The sequence below is a fragment of the Lissotriton vulgaris genome, chromosome 5, assembly GCF_964263255.1.
Source record: "Lissotriton vulgaris chromosome 5, aLisVul1.2, whole genome shotgun sequence".
Taxonomy (NCBI): domain Eukaryota; kingdom Metazoa; phylum Chordata; class Amphibia; order Caudata; family Salamandridae; genus Lissotriton; species Lissotriton vulgaris.
In genome coordinates, this window is record NC_141693.1 from 21,928,982 (window position 1) to 21,943,257 (window position 14,276).

A 14,276-nucleotide genomic window follows, 5' to 3' on the forward strand; every position below is an offset into this window, starting at 1 on the left:
TGTGCGTATCTGGGGGTTTGTTTACCCAGAATACAAAATTGACAAGCACAGATACATGCAATGCCCACACTATATCAGGAGCTCTAACTTTGGGCTTTGTTACCAGTTGAAACGATCCCAGGAACAAAAACGGTGGTTTGATATCTGCATTTATACCTGATTTAGACTACAGTGCTTTTATTTTACATGAGGAGTTTCTAGAATAAGCTGTTTTCACGTATATGTGAGATTTGTAATTTGCCACTAGCTTTACATGTCGCAGTAAGTGAAGTAGTGAAGTAGTGTGGCTCACTGGCTAGAGGCGGCAGACCCGAGAGCAGAGGACGGCCCGGGAGCAGGGTTCGATTCCCGGCGCGGCAGGTTTCTGGACCAGGGTCAGCGGACTCGATAATTCTCTCGCCTCGGTGCCCACTCTGATCAGCGATCACACTCGGCAACTCTGGGCATCAGCTTGCCTCATCTTCACTAACGGCCCCACTAGACCGCCGGGGATGCCTGGTCTCACCCTGGAGATACCCATTAAGGGACCATCTCTCAGGGAAGCCAGGAAGGGTTTCGCAGCGGTCGAAGCGCCTTGGGACCCTCCGGGTAAGTAGTGCGCTATATAAATGCCTATACATTACATTACATTACATTACATTTATAATCTTCCCCCTTGATGCTGCGCTGTCCCACGTGGTCATTTCGTGAATACGTTTAGACACATGATAGGTGCACTGTATACATTAAAAGCACTGATAGGGATATACATTGACATCTTTAAGGCTAATAATAATAATAACAAATGCTATAACTTGTTTATTACATTGTTTAACTAAACTTGGCTCAACTACTTGATGGTGTTTTGGATACTGGACATTATGGGGCATATTTACAAGCCCTTTGCGCCGCCGGTGCGTCACGTTGTGTGACGCACCGGTGGCGCAACCTGCTGAGTGATATTTACAAGCATAGGTAAAGCCACCCTGCGTGACTTTACCTGTACTTGTAAATATCGCCCCTTTTCAAGCAACACTTTGCGTATTAGGGGCATGACATGGGCGTTCCCATGCAACACTCATGTCCACTGATGCATTTCCAGATTTAGGAGGAATTGTAAATCTGGAACTGCGCCAGTATGCTACACCACCCTGGGGGTGGCGTAGTGAGGTGCAACGAGGAGAAATGTTTTCATTTCTCCTCGTTTTTTTTCCTCTTTCAATGAGTGCTGCATTCTACAGCACAGATAAAAAGAGGAAATCAACTCATTTGATGCACCGGCGAATGGCAGTAGTTTGTGCGCCAGCGCAGGGGGAGGACAGCGATGTGATATATTGTTGTAAATATGTTGTATTCCTGTGCTTCAGAATTAATGAAGCGCAGTGCAGCAAAATGACTTGTAGCACTGCACTGAGTTAGTTTCTTGTGAATCTGCCCGTATGTGTTTAAGGACTGGGGGCATATCAACAATTAATTAATTGTGGGTTTGTAATGCGCTAGAATCGACTCCCGAAGGAGTATCTCTGCGCTGTATACCGCTGGGGAACCCGTCCTGGCTTTCCCTGTAGGATGGTCCCTACTGGGTATCTCCAAGGTGAAACCAGGCATCCCCGGCGTCTGTGGGGGGCCGTTGTAGAGATGAGGCAAGCTAATGCCCAGAGTTGCCGAGTGTGATCCCTGGTTAGAGTAGGCACCGAGATGAGAATTATTGAGTCCGCTGACCCTGGTCCACAACCCTGCCACGTCGGGAATTGAACCCTGGTCCAGGGCCGTCCTCTGCTCTCGGGTCTGCCACCTCTAACCAGTGAGCCACACCACTCCATAAGGCGTGGCGATAATATTATCGGCGCTTTAGAGACCGTTTTCGGGTGAAAAGCGGTGATAATATTATCGCATTATCAACAAGGACAAGCTAGCGCGTGTTTCCTTACAACAGCGCCCCTTGTCAGCACACCTCCCATCGCATCACTAATGAGATGCAAACGAGGCATGCCTGACAAGACTCCCTTGGGAAAATATCGCTAACCCAGCTTTGTCATATTGACAACGAGGGTTAGCGATATTTAAAATTGCGTTAAGTATGCCTTAACGCAGGAATTTAACGTCTGTTAAATTTCTGACTAAGGCATACCCAACATGGGGGGTGGAATGTGTGACTGAGACCACAGGCCCTATCATCTAGGATATTGCTGTTTTCCACCATGGAAAACGGCGACATCCACTCAATCTCTAGAATTTTTTTCGCCTTGGCGATGCGCGTTGTTGATAACCTGCTAACCGGGCGATAAATTCCAGAGAAAGCCGGCGATAAATATGCAAGTGCTATTTATCAACAGCCCTTGATAATATGCCCCAAGGTGAGTTCATATATTAAAAGATGTTGTTTTTTTAAGAGATATTGAGATAATAGTAAAAAAAGACATCAGATGCATCACTGCGTGAAAGCAGCGATGCGTCACTTCTCAGTGCGCACTCGTTGCAACATACCTGATGCGTCATATTAACTGTATGACGCATCATGTCGCAAAGAGTAACATATACGTCAGTATTTCTGAAATATATCTGTATGGCGCAAAAGTGACGCATTGCTGGAGTGTGTCATAAAAGTGATGCAACTCCAGCAATGCGTCCTTTCACATGGGGCAAGCCCCATGTGAAAGGGCCTGCGTCAGTCTTACGTCTGCTGTGAGGCAGGCGTAACATTTTGACGCAATGGCGTCCTAGTAGTGACGCAGTGAAATCTCATAGATTTCACTGCGTCTTTCTACGAGGCTTTTTGCGGGGGAACGCCCCCCTGCATATATTATACCTGACGCAGGTATAATGTGGCGCAGGGGTTACAAAGTGACACATCTGCTTAGATTAGTCACTTTGTAAATAGTGCGCAACAGGAGGCATGTTTTACGCTGCAGATGCGTCACAAAAAGTGACGCAATCGAAGTGCAAAACTGACGCAAGGCCTCATCAATGAGACCCTGGGTACTTTGAAGAGGTTTTGAAGATCTTGGCTGAGCCATCAAGGAGGGGCGGTAATGCTTTTTCAACCACTAAAGGCAATCAGGGATTTCAAAGATTAAGATGAATTATAATGCAAATGACGCAACTGGCCTTAGGGAGATGTGTCTGACCTGACATGTATCTTCCCAGCTTGTTCCAGCTGGGGAACAGGGTCCTGGAGACATTCGAGTTTTCCCCAGAAGTAATAACAGTTCATGTGTGTTTGGAGTCTGTATACAACACTGGAAAGGGAGGTTTCGAGAATTTAAAACTTTTAAAGTGTAGAATATACAGCCCTAACACATTTTAGCACCTTTAATACACATGTCTGGTGAAGATACTTTCATAGAGGGTCACTTCACTCCTACAGCCCTTACAGCTGAAGTCCTCTGCATTGTCCTAAGCCTTACAGATTAGCCTGGCCCTAGCTCCAGCCTGACACCTTCATGCAATACTGGTTTCAGTGGCACTCCCATTCCTTTTTCTTACAGGTGAGCCATGGTTCATTGTCTTTTATCGCTCTAGATAATTCCCTCATCAGAAATCTACACTTATTTCACCTGGAATCCGTCTTCCGGTTCCTGGTATTTAGCAGAGCACCCAGTGAAGGCCCCACTGTGAACACAACTAGACTGTCTGGAACATTTTCCTTACAAAACCAACCAGGTGGCCCTCGCATTGAGGTAGGGATACATGTGCAAACTTTTGTTTTTAAAAAAGTACACAGGATGAAGTATGAAACCATTCATCTCTTTGAGATTGAAGTGTACTCCAAGGTCTACTCAAAGCCCTACTTAAGACAGCCAGAGACATTGAACAAACCATCAGACTGGAAGTTACAGCCACACTCCACACCCAGCTCTGCTAATGCGCCTTTCAATAGAGTGTTCGGGCCCCTCACTTTGAGGGGCCCTGATCTACTTTCCTCTGGCTGCTCAGTGCACACAGATGTTGGTGTACATCTGTGCAGCGATTCTTGCTGCAGGTAAGAGCAAAATATCCTATAGGAGCTAAAAAAAGAAAATATATCTTTTTAACACCCCCCTAACTTCTTTTGCCCTGTGTGGAGTGGCATGGAATTCGGATGAGTACATGGTTTGAATTCTAAATTTCTGTGCACAGGAGACCAAGTTATAGGCCTTCTCAGTGGAAAGAGGGCCGAACCATACTTCGGGGGAGACAGCAAAAGACACACAATTGATAGACGGAATGCAGAACAAATAAAAACATTCACCCCCAGTCAAGTGATCTGGGTTAAATCCATCATTCTTTAGCTCACTCAGCCACCCCAGTATAGACCTGGCCATATGCAAATCAGTCTTGACCCTGTTCCTCTTGGGAACAGTCCAGCCCGAACTGCCAAGCCATACCTCCACATTGGTGACAGAGTGCAGGTGCGTGATGAAAGTCTCAAAACAGCCTTGTATCTTCATTCATTTTGATGCGGTCTTGCAATTAGCTAGTATACTGGCCACAGCTACAAACTGAATACACCTAACCTTTCAATACCTACTACAGAAGAAAGTGTATACTATTCTTATTGTTGGAGTCCTAAAATTAATTTACTAAGAACAGTCTTAGATGTCTACCATAGACTGGAACATCAATTGATCTTTGCAGTACATACCTGAACCCACGGATTACATCCATTGCCCTGGTCTCCAGAATTTCAGTCCTAAAGAGACCCCGCTATCGAAAGAGGGTCCAAACGTTGTCGACTATTTACAAAGGATAGTCCAGAACACTTTAATATTCTCTAGAACACATGATTAATTCCCAAAAATACAACAGGCATCCTTTAATCCCAATAACCAATTCCTTTTAAAACTGTCACTTTACTTTACTCACCTGTTGGTTATGGTCACTCCACTGGGGTCACATGAGTCACAATCTCACTTGTGAAATATATATGTGAATAGTGTCATTACACAGCAAAAGTCTATTTTTTTTTATAATTGTTTATGTTATTGCAAGTTAAAAAGCATTTGCTTCGGCTAAAATGAGTGTTGAATAAGTAATTTTGTTGGGCTGTCTCTCTCCAGTCATATGTGATTAAACAAATAAATATCTGCTTAAGTCATTTCAAGATAGATGGAACATGCTGAAACAAAAATTAATTTGACTTAAATGAGTTCCTTGTGAACAATTGTGCATAAGTTGATTAGCTATACCGAGCTCACTAGGACGTATGGGTTGCTCTTTTTTGTTGAATTGATTGCATTTACACTAGGCAGCTGAACTCAGCGCCTGCGCAGGGGTAAACGCAAGGGTGCACTGCTTTCTTGTGAATACGGCGCATCCCTGCATTTTCAGACTGGAGAAGGGTGGCGTTAGCAATGTTTGCTTAACGCCAAGCTTCTCCATTCTGCTGTAAATATGCCCCAAGTTTGACTCCCACTGTGCCATAAGAAATAGAGAAGGGAGAAACATAAGGGTGAGACCTTCAGAAAATATGCAATACATGGATGTCATGTTGTCCGTCCGGGTTAGGCAGCTTTGTTTCCTACATGAAGTTGGAATGATTTTAGAGCTAGGAATATTACTAGCAGTTCCAGAGGATTGATATGGAGCGCTTTTTGTTGAGTGGTCCATTTCCCTTGGGTTGTGTGATTGAGGAGATGGGCTCCCGATCCTGTGAGGGATGCATCTGCTGTTAGCACCATCTGTGGAACAGGCTCGAGGAACGGCCGCCCTTTGGATACGTTTTTTGTGTTCCACCACTGCAGAGAGCGAAGTGCGCGGCTGACTACCAACACCAGATCTGAAAGTTGTCCCTCAATTTGGTTCCACTGATGTGCCAGACATTCCTGTAAGGGACGCATTTGAAGTCTTGCATAGGGCACAATGAATATGCAAGATGCCATCATGCCTATGAGTTGCATGAACACTCTCGCTGGAAGAGAGTGTTGTATTTGAAATTTGCAGATGAGAGCTTGTATATTGGCTATCCTGGCTGGACTGGGATATGCTAGAGCTGTGGACGCATTTATTGTGGCTCCTAGGTATTGATGTACATGAGAGGGTTGGAGGTGCGACTTGGTACAGTTGATTGTGAACCCTAAGTTGTGCAGTGTTTGGATGGTTTGTTGAGTGTGTTGAACACACTGGTTAATTGACGTGGCTTTTATCAGCCAGTCATCCAGATAAGGGAATACATGGATTTGTTGTCTCCTTAATAAGCATGGGCGAATTTTGCGAATCTGGGGTTTGCAAATTTGCGTATTTGCGAACTCGCAATCCGCAAAATCCGCAAATTCTCGCAAATTTTTTTTTGTGTTCCCAAGGGTTTCAGCCAGTTCGCGAGGGTTTTGTACCAGTTTGCAATTGTGAACTTACTTGTCGGCTCGCAACGGTCGTGACTTTGTTGTTTCTACGTCTGGTTCATCATCACAGGTTCACAGCACCCTCTGTTTCACCACTGCCACCCTCTGATTCACCCATGCCACCCTCTGGTACATCACTGCCACCCTCTGATTCATCACTGTAGATTATGGGGGGGAAAAGCAAGCACACCTGCCCTGCTTCAACTGACATGAATTAATTTGGGGTTTATTAATGTGTCACTGAATTTAAACTTCCTGTCTGGCACCTGCTTCCTAATCTGTAATTTGCTTTCTGTTGCAGTGCAATTTTTTTTCCCAGGACCTTTGTGGCCTACTTGTAGCTATTCTATGAGCCTGCTGTGAGGGTCAGAGCAGGGTCATAGAATAGTTGCAAGTAGGCAACTGAACTCTGGAGGGGCCACTCAGGAAGCACTACAGGGAATGGTTACTAATGATGAGTTTGAACTTTTGCACCTGCTGAGTGCTTTCAATTTTGCATAACTCGTTTTTCTGCAGAACAGCAACTGTAATGCCCCAAACAAACATAGGCAACTGAACTCTGGAGGGGCCCCTCAGGAAGCACTACAGGGAATGGTTACTAATGATGAGTGAACTTTTGCACCTGCTGAGTGCTTTCAGTTTTGCAAAACTCGTTTTTCTGCAGAACAGCAACTGTAATGCCCCAAACAAACTTACTTGTGAAAGTTGATTTCTAATCCAAAAGTGATCCAAAGAAAGTCAAAAAGGCCTCAAATCCAAAAAAGTGCAGGCAAATGTCAACCTGAGGAGTTATTCTGATAAAAATCATCATTTTCAGAAGGTTTATGCTGCTTGGTACTGGATTTCTTGTGCAGAATTGCAAATTTTGTAATTTCGCGAATGCGAGAATGTTGCTGCCCGCCGCTTCTACATGTTCGCAATTGCGAAATCTCGCGATGCGTCGCCAAACTCCCGCGGGATCCCGCAGCAAGATCCAAAATGGCGCAGCACTCGCAAAATATCAAGAAAACCAACTCGGCAAACGCTGAATGATGGTAAGTGAACGCCGCACGCCGCAATATTGTATCACCAAACAAAAAAATCCGCTGCGTGCGAATTTGCGGATTTTCGGTAAATTCGCGAGAGTTCGCAGATTGCAAATTTACCAAAAATCCGCAAAATCCGCGAGCGGAACGGATTTTCCGCCCATGCTTACTCCTTACGTGTGCTGCTACCACTGCTAGGCATTTGGTAAATACTCTGGGAGCGGTGGTGACTCCGAATGGAAGGACTTTGAACTGATAGTGTTGTCCGTCCACTACGAACCTTAGATACTTCCTGTGAGCAGGATGTATGGGAATGTGGAAGTAGGCGTCCTTGAGATCTAGTGTGGCAAGGAAGTCCCCTTCTTGGAGAAGAGATAGCACTTGCTGGAGGGTGATCATGTGAAAATGATCTGAGTGTATATACAGATTGAGAGGTCTAAGGCCTAGTATTGGCCTTAGGGATCCGTCCTTTTTGGGGAATTAGGAAATACAGGGAGTAAACCCCTGTTCCCTGATGTAGTAAGGGGACTGGCTCTATGTTTGTTTTTTAAGTAGTGAAAGAACTTCTTGTTTTAAAAGTGCAAGATGTTCTGTGGACATTGGACGCTGCTTGGGTGGTATGTTTGGGGGGTAACTGTTAGTTCCAGGCAGTAACCATATAGTATAATTTGTCTTACCCACTTGTCTGTTGTGATGGATTCCCAGATAGGTAGGAACTGTGATAATCATCCCACGACCATAGTGGAATGGTCTGGGGGGACTGGAGGGAAGTCACTGTTTAGCAGCAGGGGAGGTGCGAGTGTTGTTGTTAACTCGGCCTCTTCCTCTGTTGTTATTCCCTCTGTGTCCTCCTCTAAAATATCTTCTATTGGGGGATGTTTGGGTAGTGTTTTTAAAGGAAGATGGGGTATCTGCGCAAATGTTCTTGGAGGCTCCTCTGTGAAAGGATCGACGAAAGGAGCCACATGTTTGTGGAGACTGTAACTCTTCCATGGACTTAGCAATCTCTGTGTCTTTTTAGGTCTCGCGTCAGCGAAAGACCTATTGTTTTCACTTTCCTGGGAATCTGAGACAGCGTTCGGCCACGTGCCTCTGCTGTCTCAGATTTGTCCTCGAGGGCGCGCACGGCGCCGTGCACATCCCCTGCCTCCGATCCACAGCCTCTCTCAATCACACACAGCCACACACAGCCACACTCACGCATGCACGGACACACACATACACCCACGCAGGCACAATGCATCGGGACACACATATACACACGCACAGCTAACAGACACACAGCCACACATATACATACACACGCACAGCTACACATGTGCACACACACAGTTACACCCGCATACACACAGACACACACACACCAGCGCCCATGCACGCACGCACGCACATACATACAGAGACACGCCTCCCGCACACATACACACACGAGTGCACTGAGGCCCCCCCAGCCCTTTTGAACTTACCGGGCCAATCTCGGGGGACTCCACTCTCAGCACACGGCAGGGGCAGGCACCGGGCATGTGCCTTGTGCCCCCTCCACAGAGTTCACGCTGCGGCTCTTGCCAGCTCCTTTCCCGGGGCTCCCACTTGGTCAAGGGAGGTTCGAACACTTGCGCAACCTCCTGCTGGCGGCCCCGGGGCTCTCCACCGCTCACAGGAGCCCTGGGCTGCAAGACGGATTTACTCCTCCTACCTCCTCTTCCGGTCCGAACGCCCGCCCCCGTCACAGGCGACCTTGCCTGACTTCCGGTGCGGCCGCGGCGGGATTCCGGGGACATTTTCTGCCACACAAACCTTGCCAGAAATCGCATTTGTGCTTAGTGGTGAGATGTAGCTATTGGCGACCTGGCAGCAGAGAACAAAACAACTGAAATCTAGTTCACTCTCTAGCTGTACTTTATTGTTTTGTTTCCCCCTTAATGTTTGATATTCAAATTAAACGTCAACGGTATCAATGAGCAAAGTTGACAAGTACCTTGTAGCCGTTTATTTTGCGTGTTTGTAGACTGTTAACCACTACGAACTACAGCTCTAAGATGGCGACCAACCTTACACATGTCATGCTAGCCCGTCTTTTGTTTCTAAAGGGCCACCGAAACCGGTTAGCTGGGAGGAACGGGAGGCCGTGGGTTCAGCTGCCTAGTGCGAGACTGCCGCTAGGAAGCTGCCATGTCCTTTGCTTGCCTCACGCACCAGCAGAAGGTGCTCCGGCTCTTCAAGAAAGCTCTCCGCCACCTGGAGTCATGGGTGGTGTTCAGGTACTAGAGAACGCACTAACCCTGCAGCATGACGATATCCTATAGTCCCCATCCGTGGTGTCACCTTGAGCGGCTCCTATGTCAGCCAGAGTGCGAGGTGCATCGCCTCAGCATAGGCAAGATCACACTTGCGCTTAGGGACTCCTGGGCAGTAGCGAAAGGTTGTGCAAATTTCATTCATGTGCCCCTATTAACTCGCCAAATCAAAGTAGAGAGAGAGGACTAGAAAAGCTAATCCGTATCCCCAGGATTATATGTAAAGATCAAAATAGGACTAGCTATGGTTATGGGGGGAAAGGGGACTCAAAGAAGTACGCTGGCTGGCAAACCTGTTAGTTTGTTCATGAAGCCCTCACCCACCAACCTAGTTGGTGGCATGCTTCATCATCGGGCCCACCTCAGTGACACCGAATGTGTCCCGGGTGTGCTACGACGCCAGATTACTGCGGAGCTGGTGTAATTGCTGAGAGTGCAGTGTCGTGAGTGAGAAAGTGAAGTTAAAAGCTATACAGTAGGTCCCAGTACCCGAGGGTAAGTAGATAATTTTAATGACTGGGCCACTGTTAGCAATAAAAAGGCTGTTAGACGCGGTGGAGTACAGATTATGACCTCCTGCGTCTTGTGTGGTCTACATGTTTCAGCCAGGCCTTATTGAATTTAAAACTGGCTTTCCTCAGGACCAAGTGAGTATGTGTATAAGGTGCAAATGAAACTAAATTATAGTGTTTGTGTTTTTGTTATGTGTCGCACTCGTTAAGGTGCGATTACATGTAAGAGGGGGATTCCCTCTAGTTTTGCTACATATAACAAAGACAAAGACAGACGTACAAAGGAGAGTCATTTTAGTATAATGAGTAAAGTATAATCAAATTTTTTGGGCCGACTTATAAGGTGGGTGAACGACCTATATGCGGCTATGGTGTGGTCATATTTGGCCTACATTGGTTTTTAATAATAACCGATTTTTGTGGTGAGCTAGGACAGCGGGTAGTGGCATTTGTGAGGTACAATTGAGTATCGGTAAGTATCCTCACACTGGCTGTTTGCTGTCAAAGGCTTCCGTGGGTCACCTGGCAGAGATAGAGACCCTAGGATAAGGATAGTGAAACTAGTGGTTTACATCCAACCTGTAGGGAGAAAAGAGATTGCTTACCCCAGATATGGTGGTAGTGTGGTTTACTCACGGAATTCCCGGTCTAGATCCTCCTTGGACCTATCGTCCTTCTGCGGTGCCCGGAACGAGTGAGTGAGGACCTGGAGTTCTGGTTTAAGTAGCTCCGGTCGTTGGTTCCACCTGGGATAAGTGGAAATAGAGGGAGGGATGCGCTCGCGCTGATTGCACTGTCATTGTTGGTTATGCGCATGCGCTTGGGATAATTCTACACGCATGCGCGAGTTAGGCTTACAAGTCATCAGCAGTATTACAACATACTTGTCACACACACAACTACAGTGACAGCATGAAGCCACTGATGCAGGTGGGCTCTGTATGGTGTTATTTATGACCATTACTGACTGGCACGCAATCAATCAATCAATCAGGAGTTTGTTAAAGCGCAACTACTCACCCGTAAGGGTGTCAAGGCGCTAGGGGTGGGGGGGGTGCAGGTTCCATTCCATCAAGGAGGGGGTCTGTCGAAGAGCCAGGTTTTGAGGTTTCTTGCGAAGATGGGGAGCGATGTTGTCTGTCTGAGGTGGAGCGGAAGGGCGTTCCATGCTTTGGCCGCGAGGAAGGAGAAGGAGCGGCCTCCCGATCTGGTCTTTCTGGTGCGGGGGACCTCGGCGTAGGAGAGCTGGGCTGATTGTAGGGTCCTTTGGGGTGCGTGGAATTTGAGCCGGCTGTTCAGGTATGCTGGTCTGGTGCCGTGGAGGGCCTTGTGTGCATGGGTGAGCATCTTAAAGGTGATTCTCGCCTCGACGGGGAGCCAGTGGAGTGTGCGCAGGTGCTGGGAGATGTGGCAGTGTTTTGGCAGGTTGAGGACCAGTCTTGTGGCGGCGTTCTGGATGTTCTGTAGCTTGCGGATGAGGTTTATATTTATTCCGGCGTAGAGTGCGTTGCCGTAGTCGAGTCTGCTGGTGACCAGGGCGTGAGTGACTGTCTTTCGGTTTTCGAGGGGGATCCATTTGAAGGTCTTACGAAGGAGGCGGAGGGTGTGGAAGCAGGAAGATGAGACAGATTTGATCTGGCGGTCCACTTTGAGCTCGGAGTCCAGGATGATTCCCAGGTTGCGTGCGTGGTCTGTGGGGGTTGGCGGGTTTCCGAGAGCGGTGGGCCACCAGGTGTCGCTCCAGGCGTCGAGGTTTGGGCCCATGATGAGTACTTCGGTTTTGTTGCTTATTTAGTTGTAGGCAGCTGTTTTTCATCCATTTGGCGACGGCTTCCATGCCTTCTCGAAAGTTGTGTCTGGCGGTGTTGGGCTCGTTGGTTAGGGAGAGGATGAGCTGGGTGTCGTCTGCGTATGACACGATGTTGAGTGCGTAGGTTCTGACGATGGGGGCAAGTGGAGCCATGTAGACGTTGAAGAGCGTCGGGCTGAGGGAGGAGCCCTGGGGGACTCCGCAGGTGGTAGGTGTGGGGTCTGAGAGGAAAGCATCACTTGTGCTTCATGTGCATAATGCTGTCTTGGTTTGTGGCAGCCCTCCACCATGGTGATAGCCCTCCACGGTGACACCTCTCTATGATGGTAGCTCTCCACGGTGATAGTCCTGCACGGTGCCCTCCACGGTGGTAGCCCTCCACAGTGGTAGCCCTCCACAGTGGTAGCCCTCCACAGTGGTAGCCCTCCGCAGTATTAGACCTCCATGGTAGTAGCCCTTCACTGTGGCAGCCCTCTACAGTGGTAGCCCTCCATGATAGCAGTCCTCCACAGTGGGAGCCCTTCACAGTGGTAGCCCTCCACGGTAGCAGCTCTCCACGGTAGCAGCCCTCCACGGTAGCAGCCCTCCATGGTGGTTGCCCTCCACAGTAGTATCCCTCCACGGTGGTAGACTTTCAAGTGGTAGCCCTCCACGGTGGCAGCCCATCACAGTTGTAGCCCTCCACAGTTGTAGCACTTCACAGTGGCAGCCCTCCACGGTGGTAGCCCTCCACAGTGGTAGACCTCCGCGGTAGAAGGCCTCCACAGTAGTGGCCCTTCACTGTGTCAGCCCTCCACAGTAGTAGCCCTCCACGGTAGTAGCCCTCCACGGTGGTAGCCCTTCACAGTAGTAGCACTCCACGGTAGTAGCCCTCCACAGTGGTAGCCCTCTACAGTGGTAGCCCTCCACAGTGGTAGCCATTCACATGGCAGCCCTCTACAGTGGTAGCCCTCTGCGGTAGTAGCCCTCCATGGTAGCTCTCCATGGTAGAAGCCCTCCACGGTGGTAGCCCTCCACAGTGGTAGCTCTCCACCAGGTAGCCCTTCACGCAGGTAGCCCTCCACACAGGTAGCCCTCCATGGTAGTAGCCCTCTATGGTGGTAGCCCTCCACAGTAGTAGCCCTCCACGGTAGCAGCCCTCTACAGTGGTAGCCCTTCAAGGTGGCAGCCCTCCACAGTGGTAGCCCTCGACGTTAGTAGCCTTCCATGGTATCAGCCCTCCACAGTTGTAGCCCTTCACGGTTGCAGCCCTCCACAGTGGTAGTCCTCTGCGGTAGTAGCCCTCCACGGTAGGAGCCCTTCACAGTGGCAGCCCGCCACGGTGGTAGCCCTCTGTGGTAGTAGCCCTCCACGGTGGCAGCCCTCCACGGTAGTAGCCCTCTATGGTGGTAGCCCTCCACAGTAGTAGCCCTCCACGGTAGCAGCCCTCCACGGTAGCAGCCCTCTACAGTGGTAGCCCTTCAAGGTGGCAGCCCTCCACTGTGGTAGCCCTCCGTGGTAGTAGCCCTCCACAGTGGTAGCCCTCCACGGTAGTAGCCCTTCACAGTGGCAGCCCACCACGGTGGTAGCCCTCCACGGTAGTAGCCCTCCACGGTGGCAGCCCTCCACAGTAGTAGTCCTCCACAGTGGTAGCCCCCCACAGTTGGAGCCCTTCATGGTGGCAGCCCTCCATGGTGGTAGCCCTCCGCGGTGGTAGCACTCCACGGTAGTAGCCCTCCATGGTAGCAGCCCTCAATGGTAGCAGTCATTCATAGTAGTAGCCCTCCATAGTGGTAGCCCTCCATGGTGGTAGCCCTCCACAGTGGTAGCCCTTCACGGTAGGAGCCCTCCACGGTGTTAGACCACCACAGTAGTAGTCCTTCACGGTGGTAGCCCTCCGCAGTAGTAGCCCTCCACGGTTTTAGCCCTCCACTGTGGTAGCCCTTCATGGTAGCAGCCCTCCATGGTGGCAGCCCTCTACGGTGGTAGCCCTCCGCGGAAGTAGCCCTTCACAGTGGTTGCCCTCTGTGGCAGTAGCCCTCCACAGTGGTAGCCCTCCACCTTGGCAGCACGGGACCATTGCTCTCATATTGAAACTTGGTGAGAATCCAAAAGAATGCCAATCATGCCGGTCGATAGCCTTGTGTAATGGCGACTGCTTAAATATATATTGTGGTTAGGGGCATAATATCAAATCAGCATTTGTCTACATGTACTCACCTATTGCAAGTACCTATAATTATGAACAGTAAGCGCGGCCCCTTCCAGTATCATCCCCCATCAATGATGAAGAGTGCCTTAGAGGGGGTGCTACTGCTTATATAGGATGAATTGCAGGAACCAATGAATATCAA

General features: G+C 48.9%; 1 protein-coding gene across 1 annotated transcript in view; it reads right to left on the bottom strand.

Annotated features, from left to right (window-relative positions):
* LOC147710024 (major histocompatibility complex class I-related protein 1-like) overlaps positions 1-14,276 on the bottom strand; it is a 176,094-nt gene that overhangs the window by 7,487 nt on the left and 154,331 nt on the right. The gene's annotated exons all lie outside the window — the stretch shown is intronic.